A 21,284-nucleotide genomic window follows, 5' to 3' on the forward strand; every position below is an offset into this window, starting at 1 on the left:
AGTACTTGGTGTGGGATGAGAAAAGGACAGGGTCATTCTGGCACCTCCTGGGATCCCAATAGAACAGGAAAAGCCCTAGGGAAAGAAGCCAGGATTTCAATTGCCCAGGAAGGTCACAGAGGAGCCAGGAGAGGAATTCAGTTCTAGCCCCTCCACCCCAAAGCTGGGCTCCTACCCTCCGAGGGCAGGAGGCCCATCTGCTTCTGTTTGTGCAGAGCTGGCCCAGGCCATGAAGAGCTGCCTCTGGGTGTTGATGGGGAGGCAGGAACAAGCAGACAGGGCCTCAACGGCAGCATGGAGGAGGAATGGCTACACACTAGCCATCCATGAGATCAGGGCTGCTAGAGTAATCAAAGGAGTCATGGCAGTCTCCAAGAGGTTGGTCATGTCCATGGTAAAGGTGCTCTGCTCCCTCGCCTTCATGCTGTTGCTCACTGGCTTCTCCTTGATAGTTTACCAGGAGCACAGACTCTCGAGGCCACAGAAGAGAAAAAGAGTAGACATGTCCTCCCACCTGCACATGGGTGCAGGACTTTGCCTCAAGTGAGTGCACCTGTGGTGACAAGCATGTTCTACAACCTCAAACTGAAGCCTCCTTCCATACAGAATTTTGTTTTTATGCCACTCAGATTTCATCTTCCTATGAATTAAATGCAAGCTGAATTTGTCATTCAAGGCCTCCATAATTTGGTTCCATATTATTCAGCTGCGCCTGCTGTCTCCAATTTGTTCCTCCCGATCCTCTCTCCACCACTTACCATCCTGTTCTCTGCTGGGGGAGGCTGACCAATAGTGGCCCCTGGCTTCTGTTGGGCTCAGCCAATGTGGAGCTCCAGAAGGACACCTGAGGAAGAGAGGACTATGAGGTCAGGGTATTTATTCCTCTGAATCTAAGTGTGGATCCTGGTTTTATAGGGCCAAACTTGCAATTTTATTGGCCCACGAATATGAATAAAAGGTTAGGTATAAAAGTGAATGTCTACTTAGAGTGAGAAAAGAAATCAGGACAAAGTGCAGATTTTAAAAAGCTTACAAACCACAGAAATATCACAAAATGCAGAAAAATAATATTTTCCTCAATTGCCCAGAAAAATCTCTGTAACATATTTCCTTTATCTTTTAAGCAGCTTTCACTTTGCCTTTCATATGACAATTTTGTGATATAATTTTCTAGAGAAAGAATGGAAATATAATCCAGTCTTGAGTAAGTTTGGTTGAAATTTTATTTTTTATCATTGGTCATTTAGAACTGTTTCAGTTTCACAACTCATTGTAGCATCATATAAAATTTTGAGATTACTGTCAGATTTGTGAAGACCACTATCATTTTCTTCCATATATAACTAAGATTTAGAACATTTCGGATTTCTTTGTACAAAAACTAATCTTAAATACTCTTTGAACTGATGACACTTATAAACATTTTGTCTTTGATCTCCACATTATAGTGGTATATCATGAGTTTTATGTTGTCATCTATGGAGGGTACAGTAGGCCACTGCCCAGATCCCCTCTTCAGGTCAGTCAGCCATCCTTCAGCTTCTGGGAATATCACATTGGCTGAGGCCACACTGGTCAGCTTCTCCTAATTCCACCATCCTCATTTCCTCACAAGTTTATCTCCTGAGAGCACTCCATAGTAAGCCTTCTGTGGAAATACGACTTTCCATTTCACAGTCAGTTTCCAGGGGGTCCAATCTAAGACACCTTCAAAGTTGTCAGTATTTTGTAACAAAGGAGGAAGAAATGTAAAACTTTAAAAAGTTCATATGCTTTACTTCTCTTCATCAATAAGATTTCAAATGATCCCAGGGCCTTTATTTCTATTTGTGTTTTTTTTTTTTTCCTCTTAAAAATTACTAATTTGAGTATGATCTGAAATTTTTTTATGCTTATAGACTACAAATACAGGAATCTAAAAATTTCTAACATGTGAGATTCCATTTAACAAGAAAATAGTGTGGTGTATTTATAGTCGCATGTACTGCATTATATTCCTGACAGTGAAAACTGAATTCTCCACTTAAAATTGTACAAGTCTGTCGATGGGAAGAATTTTTTACAGACTTGCTTCTGGCTCCATACATTACAAATCTCTGTTCTCTTCCACTACCCACATACATGTTGCAACATAGCCTAGAATTACCCTCAAGTCATGACACCTGGTGAGTTGGAGCTAAGCGTATTCCTGAAAGCCATTCCAACATCAGGACAGCTGGCAATGAATTAAGTATATACGGAAGTGACTGAGAAACTGAAATATATCCCACCAAACCCATCTTCCCATTAACCAGATCCTAAAAATGCCCATGACTATTCCAAAATCATACAACAGATATGTATGGTAGAGAGAAACTGGGATTGAAAAAATCTTACTTTTGCAAAATTTTCAAAAGCACGTAGCATGCCAATGCATTACTAGGGTTTCTCCCTGGGCCCTAGAAGGCACCTGTGCAAGGGCAGGGCCCTGAAGCTTAAACTTCACCAGCCTCTGCCTGGATCTCTCCCGGCAACGTTGCCTCTAGTTGACTGTGCCCTTGAACTAAAGGCTTCTGTTCCTTCTAAGGCAGCTGCTCCGCATGATTCTCTCTCAGTTCTGGTCATTAACCTTGACTCTTACCAAGTTCAGTTTACTGCACTATTCTTTGTGGTTTCACTACACGTATACATTTGCAAATAAATCTTCCTCAAATTATTACACTTTGGGTGTGCCCTCTGTTTCTTGTTGGGACCCTGACTAGTCATCACTCCCTCCTTCCCAACAATCACCTCTATTCCCCTCAAGTCACCCCCTGATTCTCTCCCTTCCTTACCCCAGCCCCAGGTCCACTTATTCTTGTAAGCTTTAGCTTATGCATTCTCCCTGCCTGAAATGTCCTTAGCAAATCCTATCCATTCTTCCAGGCCCAGTTCCATCCCATCCTCCTACCCAGGCAGAATGGTGCTCAGGAAGCAGAGTTGAATGCAAATTTGAACATTATCTGAGCAGTGTCTGCCTTGCAGAAATTCCAGGGAAGGGGGAGGGGTTCCCAAAGATATAGATTTCATAATTAACCCTCTGAGAAGGAGGCTCTTTACAGCATCTTTCCTGAAGACCAGAATCACTGCTTACCTCACCCATTAGTGAGACACTGTCAAAGTGAAGGAGGTTCCTTCCCTCCCCTGGGTGAGAGGACTGGGATTCTCTGCATCTGTGAGTATGGGAGTTATTAAAAGGGAAGCTGGCCAAGTGCCCTGCACAAATCATTTCCAGCCACAGCGCCTGAGGGACTCTGCAGGAAAGAATGCAGAGCAGAACACAAATGTATCCTTCTCACTGGGCTTGTCTTGGAGGAGAAAGTCATGTCAGACCTAGAGAAGGAGGCTTCTGGGAGAACAGGAGGAGAACAGCACTGATCCCAGGTTGAGCAGAGTCTGGGCTTTCTTCTCTTAGGATCCACGAAGCACTTCACGCAGGAAGTGTTGGGCAACAGCCTCTGCTCAGGTTAATGGGAGCAGGTCATGGCCACCTCCTAGGAAAAGCAGACTGGGGAAGAAGTAGGCACCAGGTCTTTTCTTCCAAAGGGCAAAACAGTCTGGGGAGGACTCGTCGGCTTCTCAAACAGGTGATGACTGTGGGGCCATGTATATTCCTGGGGTGAAAAAAACAGGGGCAGGATTTTGGCCAGAGAAGAGATTTTTGTCACTGAGAGTAGATGAAATCTGCTTAGCATTTGGGGACCTTTGGGAAAATAGAATGGAGCATAGGACCCAACTCTCTGCTTTGACTTTCTGAGTCTTGTGCCCCCAAATGTAGGGATTTTCAAGCCAGAAAAGTGCTGGATGCGTGGGGGATTTCTTTCACTAATTGCCTTAAAATGCCTTTAAATTAGAGCACATTTTTATCTCCTTAAAATTGGAAAGGTTTGCCTGTCTAAAGAAAGCAATTGATGACCTCTGGGCTCTCCACATACAAGTATGTGGGGATAGGGGGCAGTGGTGGTGGTCATAGTCCATGGAACATGTACATATATATATCATAGTCAGTGGAGCATAATATTAAACATTAGTGGAAAGAGCACTCAGCACTGACCACAGGCAGCGGACCTATGACCTAGGCAGGTTCTACTACTAAAATTGTAGTGACCTCAAGCAAGTAATTTCCTAGTCTGATCCTCAGTGTTCTCATCTATAAAATGAGATAACTGGACTAGATGATCTTTACCATCTCCTCTAGTTGTAAAAATTCTATGATTCTAGTAAAAGCAATCACAGAGCACTGAGCAAGTAAACAGTTTTTTAGTTCCCCAGTTAGGTGAGTTCATTCTCCTTTGAGCAGCTCAATAACAAAGTGAAGAGTCACAATACTTGGGCGCTCATCTTGATTCTGCTTCTTTCCACCTGTGGGAGCATAGATAAGTCACATGCCTCTCTGAGCTCAGTTTCAGGAAAGGATACAGAGGGCTTTTCCCCATCACTCCCCCAAGGTTCCCATGGTCAGATCTGGTCTCTCACTGCCCAGAGAGAAGCTTTGTGGTATAAAACCAGAAATGCCTTGGGTCTCCCTATATCAAATTCCAGCTGAGGAGATGGGCACTTCTGAGCCTTCTCTACTAGACATCTTATCACAAATAAACATCAGTCCATTATATATCCTGACTTAAGATGCACCTCAAAATATGATCTCCTGGGGCCTAAATGGAGCATACATGCACAGGAGATGAAAGTATCCTTAGGTTTCCTGCATTTAGGCTTCCATTATCATCTTAATTTGGGTCTTAGTCCCTGACCCTGTTCTTCCCCTTGAGTGGCTCAAGGTTGCCAGAACAGTCATGGGACAATTGGGGGCAGGGAAGACCCATCTCATTCTGGCAGTTTCCAGGACCCTGAATTCTGGAACCCGAAACAGCTCCTCATCTAGTCTCAGTTCCTCAGACTGCATCCAGCCCACCTTCCATGCTAATTTATTGGTAACAGAACATGACATGTAACTTCCTTAAACAGAGGAGCTGGAAAGAATGGTGCTTTCACAGGGAAACAGGTAGAACAGGTAAGGCTTGTAGGCCTTGTCTCAAATCACTGGCTTTGGATCAGGCAAACCCAGGTTTAATTCTCAATAGATTACTTTCTAACTGTGTGACCTTGGGCAAGTTGCTTAACTTCTCTGAACAGTTTCCTCCTCTGTGAATACCTTCTTTCCAGCATGATCACGAGGTTTAGACCTACTATCTATACAGCAGTGGTCTCAGTGAAGTGGCTTGCATATATCTGGGGCTCAATACATTTTAGTTTCTTCCCCTTCTCCTTTCTTTCACAAAATATTATGAGAAAAGTGACAAGTGATGACTATCAGCTTGATAGCATCATGAACCCATCATATCAGGCCTGTATCCAGCTCTCCAGCCTATTATCATCCCCCAACCTCTTACCTTCTCTGATGTGGTTACACGGAACCACCCACCCATTCTCAAGTCAAATGCTATACTGTCCTGTTGCTTCCATAATACTCTGCCTGGACCGCCCTCCCTAGTCTCCACATGCCTAAGTAATTACCTTTCAAGGCCCAGTTCGAATGCCGTGTTCTGTGGGAAGCACGCCCTGACTACTAACGGAAGTAAACAGGGCCTCTTCAGAGTCACCATGGTGCTTTTGCTGTATCTCCCATCATTTCCCCTTCTGTTGCAAAGAAGAATATTGCCCCCTACCCCTCCACCAGCAGACTGTGAAACTCTTTGAGGACGATACTGTACATGAATCATCTTGGAAACCCTCAGGAGAGTGCCTTGCACAGAACAGAAACTCAGCAAATATTATTGACTGAATAAATGAATAGAGATGTATTTACCTGAAGTAGAAGAGGAGAAAGATAAACTATAGCTCTTCAGAAAGGGAACAGAAGGGAAAGGGAAATTACACTATTTTCATACCTATTGTGTGAGATGGACACTGTAATCCCCAATTTACAGAGGTAGAAGACGAAGCTCATGGCAGCTAAGTAGTGATGTCGTGTAGCCATGAATGGGCACACCGAAGTGCCGGGCACCGTTCCCAGTGCTTTGCTTGCATCATTTCATTTAACACTCACAACAGCCCTTCTCATTTTGTACATGAAGAAACTGAGGCCCAAAGAAGCTTAGTATGTAACCCAAGTTCACAAAGCTCGTCTCCGGTGGGGGGCGCTGAAAATTTATACACTTTGCCTCAGATGTGCATGATGGTTGGGTACTTTATTTTCCATAATTGGTCATTTCATCCTTTAGAATTCCAGATCCCTCTGAGGAGCAGTAAACAAACAGATGAAAACTTGTCAAGTCAAAGATCTTAAGGGTTTTTTAAGGGGAAGAGAATAAAAAGTTTTATTTTTTTCAGTTATCTCAGTTTCTATTGAACAAGTATTCAAATAACTCAAGGCTCAAACTTCCTACCAGGCCTGTTTCTCCCCCTGTAAGTTTTTCCCCTCCTCTCCTGCTCCCCATGAAGGCCAGTGCTTGTCGTGTTCTCTAGGGTCTCACTTCCCCAAATGGAGAAGTCCCTAATGTACTTGCTCATGGGTGCCTGGCTCATGCCTGCAGCCAGAGTCCATGCCAGAGAAGCTTGTGGTCTGCTCTTGGCCTGGCTGGGCTTGGCTGGGGCCGGCTGGGGCCTGGTGTTCCTTCCCTCGCCCTCCTGCTGCTAGCTCAGCAACACTCCAGCTCTCCCTAGTACAGCAGACCTGGGTCTTGGCCTGTGCCTTGTGGCATGCGCAGTCCTCCTCACAGCCTCTGCTATGCGTCACCTCCCCCTTGCCATAGAGGCCTATGGCAGACCTGCTGGCCTCAGTTCTCAGTGATCCTCTGTATTCCCCACTGGGGTCCTCAGGAGCTTCTGGATCAGGCTGGGAAGCATCAGGCGAAGGGTAGTCCTGCCTGAGGCCTGCTCTCTGCTCCATGAGGCAACCCCAGGTCAGTGTGAGGCCATCTTCAGGGCAGTGTCCTTCTGGGATTTCTTAAACAGGAGGGAGTACAAACTACTCCTCTGGAATTCTCCCCATCTAAACTAACTTCTAATCCTCCCTTTTGTGGGCTCAGCCTGGCCAGTGAGCCAGGCCCCATGTGTCTGGCCACTAGCCCCTCTGCTTACCTTCCTTTTTTTAATTCTCACCCCGTCCCCGCCACCCCTCCTCATGTTTAAAGGACTTCCTTTCCTTTCCATTGTTTGACAGAGAGGTTTCCTGAGGTGACATTCATCATTTTTCCTTTCCTAGAGCTATAATGGCAGAATAACTACAAGGAAAATATATAAGGAAGGTATTTTGAAAAATGCTATCCTTGTTCTACTTGTAGCACTAGAAATTAAACCCAAATGTGTTCAACTCTAAAGCTTTGCTCTTAACCATCATATTAAACACACCAAGACTATAGAACCAGAGTAGGGTGGATCTGGGCTTTGAACCCCAGTCTAACCCAACCTCAAAATCCAAGGTTTTCCATTTAACCATTTTTTTTCTCCTTCTACCAATAGACCCTGTCCCCTCCTGACGTATCCTGGAGCCTGCATAACATAGCTGGGCAGAGTCCTTGGCCCTCACTTCAGCACCAGCTCCTACTTTTCCTCCCTCCCAGGGAGCAGAGTTGCAAGTATCTCCAGTGTTGACTCAAGAGTGCTTTAGGAGTAAAAATGCAGAGGACCTTTCTTTGAAAGCCATGTGCCATTTGCTTCCATGCTTTGGATCACTTGAGGCAGGCTTGAGTGGCCATTTAATAGGCTTGTTTTGTGGTTGGTTTATTCCTCAGATGGAGTGAGTGGATTTCACATAGCTGTGTAAAGGAAGAAAGGCAGTTTGTGAGCCATGTGGAACAGCAAGTGTCAGATCAGGCTGAAGGATGCTTAAGTTTCCCATGGGCCTCAAAAACCCTCTTTAGCAACTTACTCTGCTGGTTCGATGCAAGTTTGGTTTTATTTTGTTTCCCCCTCAGCCAGACAGTCAGGATTTATTTTGCTCACCTGTAAAGTTGCATAATCTTGACAAGGACAAGGCAATTAAGAGATTCCTAGCTGCTGCTGCTGCTGCTGCTACTACTGTTTGTTAGCAAGAAGGAAGAAAAGGCACTGGCCTCTAGAATTAAAGACTGTGCCTTCACTGGTAAATAGTAGAGAGCTGAGGCAATTTCCCAGATCATTCTGATCAATATCAACTATATTTGCCCAAAATACAATGGGTCATAATTTTCAGAAAGAGGCAAAGGTAATGCACCTTCTAGATTACCTCAGTTCTTTACTGTTGTCTTAGACAAATACAGTCTAAGAATTTAATTTCGCAAACATGTACTGAGTTCCTGATGCATAAAAGAAAGGCCCTAGGCAGGTCAGAACTTTGATTACAGAGATAACTGAGATGTGGTCTTGAACCTCACATGGTTTCTGCCTGGTGGGGTACAGATGACAACACAGAATGTCTGCTCCCTGTAAGAAAGTCCTCCCTGTCTTTACCTTGCCCCTAACCTATTGGCCTCACAGCCTGGTTTCTGGAAAGACTGGTTCACGTGCACTGTCTCCCAGCCCCCTCCTGCTTCTGCTCCCTCCAGCCTTCTAACCCTGCTTTAACTACCACATCTACTTGCACATTTTAGTCTTTATCTTACTAGGGTTACCATATTTAGCAAATAAAAATAGGAGACATACTTATACTAAAAAAGGATTCATTTCTATCTGAAATGAAATTTAACTGGCATGCTGTATTTTATCTGGCAACACTATGTCTTACTTATCTGCTAGCTCTAATCTAGCAACTGTTCCTTCCTTCTTGAAATGATCTCATTTAGCAGATATGAGTTTGACTCACATCACTCTCTCCTGATCTTCCTTCTTCTCGGACCAGCCCTCACAGTCTCTTTCACAGCCTCCCCTTCTTCTCCATGATCCTTAAATGTCGAGCTCCATCAGAGCTCCAGCCTGCTTTTCTCTCTCCTCACTTTTCCCGGGACACCTTCATCACAATCGTGGCCTCAGCCAAGGTGGCATCCACATTGATGAGTCTACTTCTAGCCCAGAGAACACACTTGCCCACAGTCTCCAAATTACAATATCTCGTGTTCTTTTGGACAACTGCAAGTTGTATCACAGTTTCTCCAAACTCAGCATGTTGTAAATTTTACTCATCTGCTCCCTCTCCATTGCTGCTCCTCCCAATCTCAGTAAATTTATACTGCCATCTCACCCACCGTCCAAGTCAGAAACCCAGCAGTTATTCTCAATTCTGCCCTCTCCCTCACCCCAACCCCCTTGTCTGATTTGTCTCCTAGCAGGATGAATTCCATCTTCTAAAGATCTCTCATCTGTCCCTCCTGGTTCTCTGCTACTGCCCTATTACAGGCCACTGTCACCTCTCACCTAGATCATTGCAGTAGCCTCCTAGTTTTTCTCTCTGCCTCCATTCTGCCTCTCCAGTCTAGCTTCCACACAGTCCCCTGAAGGATGTTGTCACCACTGAAATTGTATTATACCCTCCTTTTGCTTCACCAGTTCCTTCTCAACCATTGGGTAGCTTGACACATGGGACTCTTCACCCCTTGGTAAATGTCCACTTCTCCAAGCTTGTCTGCTGCCGCAGAACCACCCTAGCCATACTGAAAATACATCTCTCCCCCAAGCACACAGTATGATCTGAGTCTGATTTTACACGTCGGACTCTTTTCTGCAGTGCACCCTACCTATGCTTGAAACCATGGAGAACTAATCATCCTCCCAGCCTCAAGTCAAGCTTTGCCTCCTTGCAGAAGCCCTCCCATGTTCTCCAAGAAAATGGGCAGGTGAGGGGGGAGTCTGCTCCATGCTCTGCGTTCCTGTACTAACCTCTGTTAGAAAGCTCTCTAGAGTAATGATCTGTTTCCAATCCTCTAATTGTTTGCCCAATACACTAGACCCTGATCTCTTTGAACATAGGGATCTTATCTTTTGCATAGTTTTGTTTTGTTAATATTTAGAACTTTAAAAATATCTGTAAGAATACAGAAACTAAAATAACCAACACCTGTGTTCCAATTGTACAGAGTTGACCAGTATTAATACTTTGTTGTATTTGCTTTCAGTCTTTTTCTTTTGGTTCTACTCTCATCCCCCAGAAGCAAAATTGGAAGCAAAAGAAGTGGAAAAAGGGATCCCAGAGTAACTGTTTAAGAAGTGCTAGAGTGGGGTGGGGGGATGATCAGGAAGGAGCAGAAAATGGGCAAAGTGGAACCAAAGCATCCTTACAATGGGCTTTAAAACAGCAGAAATTCATCTTTTTCTAAAAAATCTCATTTTCCCAGAGACTAATGGCCCACTTGAGCTATATACTGGTGGCAAACCTAAAAACATCAAATAGAAGAAAACCTTATTTTACATAGTTTTGACTTAGAAAAAAATTTTTGAAAAGGAGGGCATCACTTTAAAACCCCGGCAAAGCTTACTTTGAGTTTCAGTGCTTGGTTAAAAAAAAAAAAAAAAAAAAAAAACTTTCTAGCTGGCTGGCCAGTTAGCTCAGTTGGATAGAGTGCAGTGTTAAAACACCAAGGTCAAGGGTTCAGATCTCCTTATTGGCCAATAGCAAAAAAAAAAAAAAAAAAAAAAAAGCAACTCTGCCTGGAAGACTATGCATTAAAAATCAAAATATTAGTTGTGATTATCTTTTTTTCCTGTTTACCCATCTGCATTTTGTAAAGCAATGAAGAGGAGGTAAGGTGCTATTAAAAGTACATTCTAGCTAATATTTGAGGAAAATTAGGTAGTTTGAGATATTTTTCATGATAGACATAGAAGATTTGAATAGAGGGAGAGTATTTGTTTAAAACCTAGAATTTGAAGGTTGAACTTTAATGAGATTTCTCCCTATCAAGATTACGGATTGACTGTACCACCCAGGGAACAAACAGCTGACCTCAAATCACATGCCAGTATATTCACAATTAAACAATCACTGAAGAAGCTATAAAGCACACAAAATGCATAGTGGCTAAAAATAAACAAATGAAGCTTCTGTGTTTTCTTGCCTGAGAACAAGGGCCCGTTCTTCTAGTCCTTATAATGAAGTAGTGAGACTCTGTGGAAAAAATACAGCAGTTGGTGAATGTTCTATGTGAAGCTTTGCAAACATGTCATAGAATCTGAGCACTTCTGGCTTCACCTGGCTAAGAATGAAGGACTGGCTACAAGCAGGTGGCCAGTGGGCTCTCTGGATATTAATTCAACACAGAAAGTGACCATTCTGAAATCTCCTTTTTTTCTTTCTTAAAATCAAATTTCTGATTTTGGTTTTTAAAACAGGAAAAGTATTTCACAATGAGAAAGTGATTTATTTAGAATTTTTTTCACATATGCTACCAAAAACGTTGTGTTTTTTCCCCTAAAGGTAACATCCTTGTTCCAGGACAGATTACAGTTGATAAAACAGTTTAGAAAGCCTTGCAAAATCTCTCAATTTGAGAACACCTTTCTCCATTTTATTTGGTCCTGTGCATTTGGCACAGAAAGAGCAGCAGTACAAAAGGCAAAATGCCCAGTGTGGTTTCTTCTAAGTAGAGGTGCACTTAGGGTTAGTTGTTTTTAGTTCCCCTTGCTTCTGGGGGGGAAGTTGTGCTAATGCTTGCCATTTAGACATCCAAACCATGGGGGCAGTTTTTGACAACCTCTGTACTAAACAGTCCTAAAATACCTTTTCAGTGTGGGGTCAGACATCCACATTTCCCCGACGGAGCTTTTCTATACAGCTTCCCCAAATGCCACAGGGTGCAACCAAATACTATAATATGAAATGGAAGAAGCAGTAGCAGTATTTGTGTCTGATGGGCAGTGAATTGAGAATGGCAGGTCAGCCTGCCAGGCTCCATTCCAACAAATGTCCTTTACAGAGTTGACCTTCTGTCTGCTGAGACTCTCTCTGCTAGATACCATGTGGAATTCTGGTGGTAAGAGGTAAATAACTGGAGGTGTTTATTCATCCATTGATTCATTCAGTTAGTCAGTCAGACAACAGATCTTTATTGGGCATCTACAATGTGTTAAGCACTGATAGAAGAAAATAATTTTACAAAGAATAGAAAGTTGGAATTGTGAAAGTATTTCATAATTTACAATGAGTTTTCATCTGTGTTACTTTAAAGAAGTAAAGCAGGCACGGTCCTTGCACTCAAAAAGTTTACAATCAGGTAGGGGAGATGATACACGTAGATAAATTACTAATTTACAGAGTAAAATAAGATGCATGTCACAAGAAAAAGAACAAATCCTCGGCCAGGGAATAAACTGCTGTCATGCAGTAGCAGGCCAGTGCTTTCCAGTTCAGAGATCAAAAAGGGGAGAGGTCATATCCAGCTTTGGTTCAGGCTGAGTCTGAGCAAGACCTACATGGTGGAATTTAGACATATGAATATGGAGAATATATAGTGGCCTTACTTTTGTCACCTTCAAAATATTTGAAGGTGTGCTCTCTCGGTTTTTGGCTCAACATCTTCTTCAGGACAATGTGTATAATAACCATTTGCTGACCTTGTAGCACTGTACTTTGAAATTTAGAAATATTTTTGGAGCCTAAAACATAATCAGATCATGGCTGATCGTTCACATGGAATTAAACCTATGGAGAGCAGGTCTAAGTCTCACACTTGAACCATTTTATAAGGCACCACAATCTACAGATTAATGTTTTTTCAAATTATGGGGAGATAATTTGCAGACCTCAGCGGCTTAAATAGTTAACAGTCCTGAAATTTATAGCTCTTTAAAACAATCTCACAAAGATTCATCATGCTGCCTAGGGAACAATACTTCTCCAGGCTAAAAGACAGTTATTCAGTAAACACTTTTTGTTTCAACTCTTTATTCTGGTAAATGTTCTAATAAGATGTTGAAGGATTTCTTGCTTTGGTAATGAACATGTATTCTTTAACTTTGGTGATTCAATATCTTGTCGTATCTCAAATTTCACATTCTGAATGCCAGTGCCATTGAACACAACTATAGATAAGAAATATGAGGTGTTTTAAATTGATGTGTACTGACATCAGAAGGTTCCTTGAAAACAAGTTACTCACTAAATCCCCTCTGATATGTGTGTGTGTGTATGTTGTTTCTTCTAAGAAGAGATGAAAAAGAATTGAAAAAATAATAGTTCATTTAAGTTTCTGATTAGTCTGATATTTTGCATTTTTGACTTTGCTTATAATTTACATCACCTTGTTTTGATATTTCTCATATCCTGATTGTCTGTGTCTAGGAAGCTGAAGACTTACCTTAGAAAGTCTTCCATATCTGTAAAGCAAGAGAAATTAGAGAATTTGCCAAGTTCTGAGCTTGACACAACCTTCTTTTCCCAACTGATTGAAACAAACAAAAAAGTATGTCTCTTACATACAGTATCTGAAGTCTTAGTTTGATTAAATAAAAAATACAAATTATCCATATTTATTTTAAGATGATTTTCTTAAACTTTTAAAGTACAAAATCAACTATTATCATCTGAAATCAAAAACTATGTAGAAGGAATTTTGTTTCAATGGGTCAGAATATTTCTGTGAACCTCTAATACCTCTCTGATAAGGTAGAAATGAAGATGAGAAGCAAACTTAACTTTACTGACAAATATAGAAAATGTTTCGTGTACTGAATGAATGTGTCCATGTTTTTGTTTCCATGTGGATCCTTTTCAGTGTGATTACTTATTTTTAGGTTGGCATTTTAGAAGGAAGATGAAATGGCTTCAGGAAACGATGTGAAAGGTTAAGAAGATGGATGAGAAATGTAAGTCAAGAGTTGTCATGAAGGAGAATGTAGCCTCACAGTTTTATGTTCAATGTGTTTCTTAGAAAAACTAGATATCTATATTTCTGCTTAATCTCTATTCTTGAACCCTGTAAACTTGAGTAGCTATTCATAGCATAAAGGTTTGTAAGGGAAAGTGTGGAACTTGAAGACACTAGGCAGAAGGGAGGCAGTGTAGCCAAATAATGAAGTAGGAACAGCCCAAGCAGCATTACACTGTTTTTTTTATCAGCACCACACTCTCCTGAGTCCAGTAAGGGGATCTTAACCCTTGACTTGGTGTTGTCAGCACCACGCTCACCCATTGAGCTAACCGGCCATCCCTATATGGGATCCGAACCCGTGGCCTTGGTGTTATCAGCACCACACTCTCCCGAGTGAGCCACGGGCCGGTGCCTACACTGTTTTTTTAAAAGCCTTGAAGTCATGTGCGAGAAATAGGTATGAACAAGAACAGATCGTGGTTCGATTATGTTGTTCACGTTGAACATAGACAATCTACCAAAGCTGAATTACATATTCTTCAAAATAGTGTTGGGGATTTTTGCCACATCCACTGTGAGAATGGAGACCATTCTCAGCAATCAGACTGTTGACATTCCAGAAAATGTGCACATCACTCTGAAGGGGTGTGCAGTTATAGTGAAGGGCCCCAGAGGAACCCTGTGGAGGGACTTCGATCACATCAATGTAGAGCTGAGTCTCCTTGGGAAAAAAAAGAAGAGGCTACAGGTTGATAAATGGTGGGGAAATAGAAAGGAACTGGCTAGTGTTCACTCTGTTTGTAGTCATGTACAGAACATGATCAAGGGTGTTACCCTGGGCTTCCATTACAAGATGAGGTCTGTATACTCACTTCCCCATCAATGTCATTATTCAGGAGAATGGGTCTCTTGTTGAAATCCAAAATTTCTTGGGTTAAAAATACAACCGCAGGGTTCAAAGGAGGCCAGGTGTTGCTTGTTGACTAGCTCAAGCCCAGAAAGATGAGTTAATCCTTGAAGGAAACAACATTGAACTTGCTTCAAATTCTGCTGCTTTGATCTAGGAAGCCACAACAGTTAAAAGCAAGGATATCAGAAAATTTTTGGATGGTATCTATGTCTTTGAAAAAGGAACCATTCAACAGGCTGACGAATAAAATCTTAGAGTTGTCTAGCTACAGAAACAAGCTACTGGATGATTCCCAAGACATGCTTGTAAATTTTAATGATGGAATAAAAAACCTGTTGATTTTGAGGGAGGTGGAGGCTTGGAAATAGAGTTGAGGAAAGAAGCCCTGAAAAATTTTTACACAAAAATTTGTATAAATATTACTATTTTCTTAGCATTTTGAGGACTCCAAGATATCTTAGAAAGCTTCAAATTCTCGTAACTCCTTTATGTGGTCAGTAACCACTGAAGCAGTCAGTTTTGATTGTGCCTTTAAGTCAGCCATCCAGGTGGGCCTGTACAATGTAAGACGGCACTAGGACAGACAGGGCAATGAAGATCTTCCCCATTGTTTAGATGTTCCACACTTGTCCTTGATCTAGGCCAATCTTGTCCCCTTCTGACTCCTGATTTTAGGTTGCCTTTGGGTTTCGCACCCAACTTCTTGACTTGTTTGGTATTTGTTCATCCTTGACTGAATCTAGATTCTCAGTCAAGACATCATCACTTATTCATCCTTTAAGATCTTCCTGCTGCAGACTGCTTCAGTGAGTCCTTCAGGTTCCTGCATTCCAAGCCTGGCTGTATAGTGTAGATGCAGCCTCAGTCAGGCACCCTTGCCCCTGGCGAAAGGGGAGTCCAGAAAGAGTTATGATTTCATTTTCTAAGGATGCAGAGGTCCACACAGTAAGACTTTTCCTTCTTTACCCACACCACCCCACTACATGGATTTGGTCCTATATACCGACTTGTGGTCAACTAAACACAAGCTTTCTGCACTGACACACAAAAAAGAGACACTATCCAAGTTCTATCAAAGGTCCTTTTCATTTCTTTATCATTCTTTCCCCCTCTCTCTTATTTTTCCTCCTTCCAAAAGCATTTACTGGGCTCCTCCTATGAGCCAAGCCTATGCTAGGTGCTAGAATTATAAACTCACATTCTAGTGGCTTCTGCCTTGAAGAAATAAGACCAACCAAGCATCACATTTACAGACTTGTTCAACAGTTTTGGTTTTTTGCCTTTGTTTAATATGGGGAGGAATATGAGCTCATTTGCTCTTTGTCTCATACTGGCTACTTGATTAAGGGCATTTCAAAAGGGTTTCAGTGAAAAAGTGTGTCTTGAAGAGCTGTAAGTTAACCAGCCCAACCTGAGGTCCCCATCAGTTTTTTTAATCACCGTTATGTATGTTGGTTAATTTTTAAACAAATTTTTGCTTTAAAGTGATTATAGACACAGGAAGTTGTGAAAATAATGTCCCTTGAACCCATCTTCCCCCAAGGGTGACTACAGTACAATATCAAAACCAGGAAACTGACATTGGTACAATATTAAGTAAGCTACAGATCTTATTCAGTTTTCACCAGTTTTAGCACTCATTTGTGTGTGTGCATAGTTCTCTGCAACTCGACCCCGTGTACAGTTGTGTAACCACCACAACAAGCAAGATAGAAAGCTATTCTTTCACCACAAAGTAACTCTCTTGTGCTACCTCTTTAAAGTTACACCTTCTTAACTCATCCCTGTCCCCTGACAATGACTAATCTGCTCTCCATCTCTGTAGTTTTGGCATTTGAGGATGTTACACAAGCGGAATCATACCGTACGTAACCTTTTGAGACTGCTTTTTATCTCTATGCACAATACCCTTATGATCCTTCCAAGTTATATGTATCAATAGTTGAATCCTTTTTATTGCTGAGTTGTATGCCACTGAAGGAATGTACCAGAGTTTGTTTAACCATTTACCCACTGATGGACATTTGTGTGGTTTCTTTTCACTAATATGAATAAAGCTGTTATAAACGCCCATGTGCAATTTTTGTGTAATTTTCATTTCTCTGGGATAAATGCCCAAGAATGAAATTGCTGGGTATAGTAAGTGCATGTTTTAGTTTTATAAGGAACAGCCTGTTCAATAGCTTTAAAAAAACAGCTTTATTGAGGTACAATTGACATAAAATAAACTGCATATATATATATATATATATATATATATATTTATTTATTTATTTTTGCTTTGTAATCAGTATGTTAAGGACACATTCTTGCACTTCAAGAATTGCTTAAATTCTGATACCTAGATTTAAGCATGTGAACATACAATGACTTTTAAACTTACAGTTAGGGCTACTCATCATAATTTGCTATACTACCAACATTAAATTATAGTTACTTTGGAGCATAACTCAAATGGTTTAGAGTAAGCCTGTAACATACATAAGGAACACCTTCCCATACTATACATGCAAATTACTTCTCCACATAAAGGTTTCTTCACTTTAATTTCTACATTACCCAGCTCTGGAAGTCACTACCTCAGATGCTTATGGTCCAAAGGGGGGAAAATGTAACCAGTACCATTCAGCGCGCACACACACACACACACACACATTTTTTAAAGATGGCACAGCAGAAGGGAATGCAATTCCAGAAGTGTAAGCCCTCAAGAGGCGGCATATTACAATAAACCCCTTCTTCAGAAAGGAAGGCATCACTTCTATCACTGGTCTCACAGGCTAAATGATATATTATGCCATCTTCAAGATGAGGCAATAAGAATAAATGCAGAGGCATCACAACAAATCCCATTTAATACAAATAACTATACAGGCAAACACTTCTTTACAAGTTAAGTATTTTTTTTTTCTGATTGCCAGTTAAATACAGAGTTTTAATTTCATAGCTTCGAAATGAAGGGTCATACACTGAAGTTAATATATATACCTAGCACTTCAGTCTAAGCTTGTCCATGTATATAGCTGAAATCAATTACAAGGTATGACCTAACAAAGGCTAGGAGAACTTTTTTCACAGGTATTAAATTCATCTTGTACACTGTTTCTGTTGCTTATAACAAAATACCTGGAACTGGGTAATTTATAAGAAAATGAAATTTATTGCTTACAGTTTCAGAGGCTGGGAAGTCTGAAGTCCAGGGAACACAGCTGGTGAAGGCCTTGGTGGTGGTGACAATGACCCAGTGGTCTCACATTGTGAAAAATGGCAGAGCAGAGAGAGCAGAGTAACCTCCTCATTCATGCTCTTTTTAAAGCCCTCAGAATTGCACCCCTGACCACCACTTTTAACCCATTCACTACTGCATGGTCCTACAATCTAATCACCTCTTCAAGACCCCACCTTTCAATTACCATAATAGAGTTTTCCACCCTCAACAGTTACAGTGGGAATTAAGTTTTGAGGGGACTTTCAGCCCAAGGCACATACTGAAGTCATCATATGTACAGGGCAATGTCAGAGCTTTTATATTTGTGCATATTCCTTATGTTTCACTTAAAACACTACAATAGTCGAATATTAAAACAAAAACAGTAGCAAGAAGTGAATATATTATGACTATAGTCCTTCACTCATTCACTAGTGCATATAAAACGCCAGCAATAAGTGTTATTCACTGGCCCCATTAAGAGGCCTGACACTAAACATCACCTCTGGGACCATGTTCATCATCCTCATATGCTTCTCCACTATGATGGTGCCATCTTTTCTGATTTGGATCAAAGTCCAGCAGTTCTACCTGGTCCATTTCATCAGTCCCTTCTAATTTCTTCCTTTTGGGTGGGAGTTTTTCCAGCAAAGAGAGCTTATCAGGACAGAGAAAACTATTCTAGAAAGTTTACCTTAAATTTGACAATTAGGCAACCCTTCTCATATGGTCTATGATAAATTGGCATGCCTTCATTCAGCACACACTTGATACCTCCATGCTTGACAATCTGACCTGAATGAGAGGTGATGACTATGGTTCAGTTGTCAAGAGAGGATATTGGCTTTTGGAAGCCATACAATGCTTCAACCAGCTGTATTGTCCATACACATGAAAAGGTCTCCTCATCATCAAGCAAAAACAGCATAGTCCTTCTGATCTAACACAATGATAATATCTCTTAGCTCCAGTCCTAGTTCTTGGTCTCTTTCAACATTGAATGTTATCTTCTGGCCATTTTTCATGCCTTTGTCAATATGAACTTTTACATAGAATTTTCTTCTCCTGAACTACCTTCCATTGCAGCTTTTACATCTATCTTTAGGACTAATCTGTTCCCCATGGCCCTGGCACTCTGTGCACAGACTGAATGTGCTGAACCATTCCAGGTCCTATCTGATTAATTCTTATTTGCAATCCAGTGCCTTGGCAACTGGAACAGCATTCTACTGCTCCTTTCTTACCACCTCAGCCTTCACATTTGTCACAAATCACATTCTCTTGCAGAGTCAGTTTTCTTGTTGCACCATTATATAAATCTTGTAAGGTTACTGAGAGCTGATGTACAACATTTTTACCTCTCCTTTCTCTCTCCATCCTTCCTCCTCCTCCAAAAAAAGATATCAAAGACATCCATGGGGGAGCCAAAACCAGCTCCACCCTCTTTAATTGTCTGTTCTCCTCCTTTGTCATATAATTCCCTTTTCTTTGCATCATAGACAACTTTGTAAACTTGAGAAATCTATTTAAACTTTCTCCTTCATTTGGATTCTTATCAGGGTAGTACTTCAAGGACAGTTTCCTATAAGATTTTTCAATTCCTCCTGAGTGGCATCGGGTTTGACCCCCAAAACATCATAGTAAGTAGTTCTTTCACCATTTTCTACAGTTAGTGAGCAGGCTGAGGCCAGTGTGGGGGAGTATGAAGGAGCATGAAGATGTGTGTGGCTCTGGCAGTCACCACTCCTCTGCCTCTCACCGAGCATTCTGGAAAGTTCCCAACTGCATATATTTAAAGTGTGAAATGTTGTAAGTCTCTACAAAAATATATACCCTGAAACCATCACTACAATAAAGATAATAAACACCTCCTTTTCTCCCTGATTGTCTCTCAAGTTCTTTAACCTGCTGAATCCCTTTGTTAAATTGTTTAGGGAAGACTAAAAGATATTTGCTGCCACTACCAATTTGTTAGTCTCTCCTAGAATATAAAAGATATTGTGCTGTGGATCGGGAGGATTCAATAGTTCTTTTCTTATGAACATATTGGCATTGTAAGCAGAGAGTCCACTGATGTATTACGATGATTCTGGGACACCTTGTCATCTTAAGAACCAAATGGAACTTTATGGAGTTGAAAAATAAAATACCTGAAATGAAACAATTATGATTTCATGTGTTTGATAGCAGATTAGATATTGCAGAATAGGTCAATGAACTTAAAAACATAGCAATACAAACTTTGCAAACTGAAGCACAGAGAGAAAAAAAAATGTCTCAGTGATCTGTCAAACAATGTCAAGCTGTTTAACACACTTATAATTAGAGTCCTTGAAGGGAAAGCAGAAAAATTATTGAAGAAATAATGTTCAAATATTTTCCAAATTTGATGAAAACTGTAAACACACAGATCTGAGAGCTCAACAAACCACAAGGAAAAATACATACAAATAAAATTACAGCAGGCCACACTCTAATGAAATTGCTGAAAGCCAATGAAAAAGAAAAACTCTTAAAAGGAGAGGGAACTAAAAGACAAAGAGGAATGAAGATTTTTTTAAAACATTGATGACATCTCTTCAGAAACAATGCAAGTCAGAAGTCAATGGAATGACATCTTTAAATTGCTGAAAGTAAACAAACGAACAAAAATGGCCAACCTAGAATTCTATAGCCTGTGAAAATATCTTCAAAAATGAAGGTGAAATATCGGTGAGAGCACAGCCTTATAACAACAACATCATGGGTTCAGATCCCTGTACCGGCCAGCAGCCAAAAATAAATAAATAAATAAATTGAAAGTGAATGTATTAGTCTATTTATGTTGCTTATAACAAAATACCTGAAACTGGGTGATTTATAAGAAAATGAAATTTATTGCTTACATTTCAGAGGCTAGGAAATCCAAAGTCCAGGGAACACATCTGGTGAAGGCTTTCTTTTGGTGGTGTCTTCAGTAATGGTGTCTTCAGTATCACATTGTGAAAATGGCTGAGCAGAGAGAGTTCCTCATGCAATCTCTTTTTAAAGCCCTCAGAACCACACCCCTGGCCACCATTTTTAATCCAATCACTATGGCATGGTCCCACAATCCAATCACCTCTTCAAGGATCCACCTTTCAACCACCATAACAGGATTTTCCCTCTCCTAATAGTCACAGTGGGGCCAAGTTTCTAATACATAAAACTTGAGAGACACAATTCAAGCTTCAGTGAGTTTTGGGGGTGCATAATTCAATCCACTACAGTGAAATAAAGACATTTTCAGACAAAGGTTGAGAGAAGAAATCACCAGCAGATTTTCACTACAATAAGTGTTAAAAGAATTTTCTCAGCCTGAAAGAAAATGAACCAGATAGAAACTCAGTTTATGTAAGGAATGGAGAGTTCTGAAAATGGTAAATATATGAGTAAATATAAAAGACTTTTT

The 21,284-nt window shown here is 40.9% G+C and overlaps 2 pseudogenes; one reads left to right on the forward strand and one right to left on the reverse strand.

Annotated features, from left to right (window-relative positions):
• Positions 1-14,316: 14,316 nt before the first annotated feature.
• On the forward strand, positions 14,317-14,893 carry LOC134390490 (large ribosomal subunit protein uL6-like; annotated as a pseudogene).
• A 3,453-nt stretch (positions 14,894-18,346) lies between these two features.
• On the reverse strand, positions 18,347-19,620 carry LOC134385727 (dnaJ homolog subfamily A member 1-like; annotated as a pseudogene).
• Between the last annotated feature and the right edge of the window lie 1,664 nt (positions 19,621-21,284).

The sequence above is a fragment of the Cynocephalus volans genome, chromosome 1 (genome assembly GCF_027409185.1).
Source record: "Cynocephalus volans isolate mCynVol1 chromosome 1, mCynVol1.pri, whole genome shotgun sequence".
Lineage (NCBI taxonomy): Eukaryota > Metazoa > Chordata > Mammalia > Dermoptera > Cynocephalidae > Cynocephalus > Cynocephalus volans.